This window comes from Suricata suricatta, chromosome 17 (assembly GCF_006229205.1).
Source record: "Suricata suricatta isolate VVHF042 chromosome 17, meerkat_22Aug2017_6uvM2_HiC, whole genome shotgun sequence".
Taxonomy (NCBI): domain Eukaryota; kingdom Metazoa; phylum Chordata; class Mammalia; order Carnivora; family Herpestidae; genus Suricata; species Suricata suricatta.
In genome coordinates this window covers 37,794,959-37,798,921 of record NC_043716.1, presented here as the reverse complement: position 1 = coordinate 37,798,921, position 3,963 = coordinate 37,794,959, and the positions used below count along the sequence as shown (strand labels likewise).

Here is a 3,963-nt window from a genome sequence, read left to right as displayed (position 1 = left end):
GGTTGAAGGGGAAGGGGGAGGGGGGAAAAGAGGTGGTGGTGATGGTGGAGGACACTTAAGGGGAAGAGCACTGGGTGTTGTATGGAAAACAATTTGACAATAAAATATTATGAAAAAAATTAAAATAAAGGTTAAAATTAAAATCCATGTCAGTATGTCCTCTGCTAGAGGCATTCCTTGAGAACAGTGTCTGACTAATTTAATCGTTGCCTCTAGGACCAAGTTCGCTGTCTGGTATTCCCATGTTACCCATGCTAAGGTCCTGTGTCTGTGTGGTCTGGGGGCAGGGGGCAGGGGTGAAGGATCTGAATTAGAGATTAAAACCCTGACCTCTAGTCAAGTGTTATATTTATTACATTCAATGAACATAACTGGAGACTGGACACACCATTCATTTATTCAACAAAGAATAAACGATTTCCCTGGTTATTTTTTGTTTTTCTTTTTAAAAAAAATGTTTAATGTCTATTAAATCTGGCGGGGGGGGGAGAGAGAAGAGAGAGAGAGAGAGAATGAGTGGGGGAGAGGCAGAGAGAAAAGGAGACATAAAATCAGGAGCAGGCTCCAGATTCTGAGCTGTGAGCACAGAGCCCAACACAGGGCTTGAACCCCAAACCATGAGATCATAACTTGAGCTGAAGTTGGACACTTAACTGACTGAGCCACCCAGGTGCCCGTATTTTTTTTTTTTTTTTTTTTTGGTTAAAAGCCAGTTGTCAAAATTTGGCTTCATGCTTTGTCAACTGCCTCATTCACAAAATGTTGATCTTTGTAGCCATTTTCCTAAAACCTTCCTTCCAAAATTAGATGTTAAAAAAGCTTACTGTCTCTCAGTCTCCCTCTCTTACTGTCTTGCTCTCTCTCCCTCCTTTATTTCTCAAGTTCTAGCCTAGTCCCTACAACAGATTTTCAATATTAGCATCGAGAGCTTCACTTTTAATCAATAATCTGCTTTGTACAGGTTTTTTCACCTAAATGTGTACACATTAAAAAGTAATGACACACCCGATGGAGCTGAGATGTGAACACATATGCTGTTTGTGTTCCAAAAGGCTAATTAATAATACATCGCTTCATCTGGTTTGATGTATCTGTATATACTGTGCTTTGTTTGAGGAATATTCTGGGGCCAGCGATGACTGCAGCTGCTTAGAGCAACGACTTCAGCTTTGTGCTCATAGGAACAAATGAAGAAGATGTTGAAAGAGGAGGTCTTTAGCCCCCGGGTGGAAACTAGTTATATGTGGGGCATATAACTTATATTAGCCTTTTACGCAGTAATCTAATCAGTGAGCGTTTTATTTCTTTATCAGGGTGCTGTTTGCAGGACAGCTTTCCTGGGTCAGGCAAACTTACTGAACATGAATATAGAGAGCAAACATGATCTGGATTAAGTTGACCAACTTTCTATATTTGCACTGTCACCAGTGCAAATCAATAAATCTGCCAACACCCCAGCTGTCTTGTTCGTAAAGTGAGAAACATGAACTAAATGATTTTCAAGGTCTCTTCCAGATATGAGAGCCTATAGTTCTCTGTACTGAAAATTAAGCACCATGAAAAATAACACACGGTGAGCAATTGCCACTTGCTTACCTGTTTTCAAAAATACCAAGTCTGGATTGTTCAAATAACATGAAAGGACATCATGAAACTGAACCACAAATTATTTCTTTCCTGAAAATACAGGACGCTTGGGTGGCTCAGTCAGTTGAGCATCCGGCTTCAGCTCAGCTCATGATCTCACGGTTCGTGGGTTTGAGCCCCGTGTCAGGCTCTGTGCTGACAGCTCAGAGCCTGGAGCCTGTCTTCAGATTCTGTGTCTCCCTCTCACTCTAACCCTCCCCTGCTCACGTGCTTGCTCTCTCTCTCTCTCTCTCTCTCTCTCTCTCTCTCTCTCTCTCTCTCCCTCTTTCTCTCAAAAATAAAAAAATTTTGAAAAAACATTAAAAAATACATAATCCTCTTGGCAATCAAAGAGAATGAAATCTTGCCATTTGCAACAATGTGGATGCAGCTAGAATGTATTATGCTAAGTGAAATGTCAGAGAATGACAAATACCATACAATTGCACTCATATATGGAATTCAAGAAACATAACAGATGAACATAAAGGAATGGAAGGAAAAATAAGATAAAAACAGAGAGGGAGGCAAACCATAAGAGATTCTTAAATACAGAGAACAAACTGGGGGTTGTTGGAGGAGAGGTGGACGGGGAGGGTTGAATTAAATGGGTGATAAATATTAAGGAGGGCACTTTCCAGGATGAGCACTGGGCATCTTATGTAAGGGATAAATCATTGGGTTCTACTCCTGAAACCAATACTATACTGTATGTTAACTAACTTGAATATATATATATATATATATATACATATATATATATATATATATATGTACATATTTATACATAGCCCAATGCTAATTGATTATTACCATTTAGCTGCAAAGTCTAGGTCAGACTTTTTGGATCCTTCACAAATTGCTCTTAAGCACCGTAACTACTACATTTTTAGTTTATTACAATGAATGAAATGTTCGATGGTGTGGCAATGCAGAGTAGTCTAGAGAAGGAAAAAAATGCAGTGTCAAGGCCCATACAAGGTGAGGCTCCTCCCTGTCACCTGTGGTCCCTCTGTGCGAAGGTTTGACTCTAGGGTTCTGAAAAGACCAAGTGGACCAGAATGACGGCGGTAAGTTTTACATGAGGGATCACGTGCGAACCCACAAGGTAGGGGAAACCACTCCTGCTACTTCATCGTACACCTCCAGCTCAGCTCTTTCCAGATCAGAGTATCAACAGCCAACTTCACAGAGGCCTTCTCCATGTACACCTAATACCACGGACACTACAAACTTGGCATGTCTACAAATGAACACATCACGTATTCCTTTGCAACAACCCCTCCCCAGATCCTCTCCCAGCCCTGTCCCAGGGCCTCCCTCAGTAAACTATCATTACCTAGTCACCCAAGTCATAACCCTGGGAGTTAACCTTATCTCCTTCTACTCCTCACATCCACACCCATTCATTCAACAAAGGATTCGGGGCCAGAGTGCTCATGTGTACCCCAGAAAGACCTGTGTGGGAAAGATGAACAGGGTGACCGACTGTCCCAGTTTGCCCGGAACTGTCCTGATTTTAACACATCTCAGAAAACCTATCCATCTTAGGCAAACCAAGATAGCTGGGCACCTTGGAAAAGAAAGAGTTTGGGAGTACAAAGATTCTTCCTGGAAAAAATGACATCCATGAAAAGGCGTGGAGTGGAGGAGTATCAGAGGCTGTGTTCTTGAAGCGTAGAGCTGGTGGCACAGGGCGGGTAGAAAGGGGATTCTGGAAAGGTAGGCAGGGGTTAGATCTTAGAGAGCTATACATTGAGCTTGACCACATAAGTGCCAGGAATTTTTTGGAGACGTGAAATTTTGCATTTGCATTCGTAGGCAGGTGTTTTGAAATGGACCTCGACATTTATAAACCATTGATGGCTAGAGGCAGGAGCTGTTACTTTTAAATTGTCAATAAGTTAACTGTCATTTTTTAAAAAAATTTTAGAGAGAGTGTGAGTAGGAGAGAAGGGCAGAGGAAAAGAGAATCTTAAGCAGGCTCCACTCAGTGCAGAGCCCGACATGAGGCTCAGTCCCACGACCCTGAGATCATGACCTGAGTTGAAATTAATAGTCAGACCTCAGCTGACTAAGCCACACGGGGCCTCTCTTAACTGCCATCCTAAGAATAGAAACTGGAATTTGACTGGGGACAAATTATTCTGCTTTGGGAGGAATTTGGTTGGGCTCTCTCTTAATCAAGCTGGTATAAAAGAATACCTACCAGCTGTCCTTGGTATAACATCAAACTTTGGCGACATAATCCAGACACAGGGCCAATTGAAGAAGAGGGCCATTTGGGCTATGGCTTCCCATTCAGAGACTTCACAGGTTAAATTCAAATGGTTTCAG

The 3,963-nt window shown here is 41.9% G+C and overlaps 1 long non-coding RNA gene across 1 annotated transcript in view; it reads right to left on the bottom strand.

The window, feature by feature from the left end:
* The window catches only part of LOC115282602, a 69,178-nt gene extending 65,215 nt beyond the window's left edge, over nt 1–3,963 (bottom strand). Inside the window, exon 1 of the long non-coding RNA XR_003904707.1 lies at nt 3,836–3,963. This is a non-coding gene — a long non-coding RNA (uncharacterized LOC115282602). The remainder of the gene's footprint in view (nt 1–3,835) is intronic.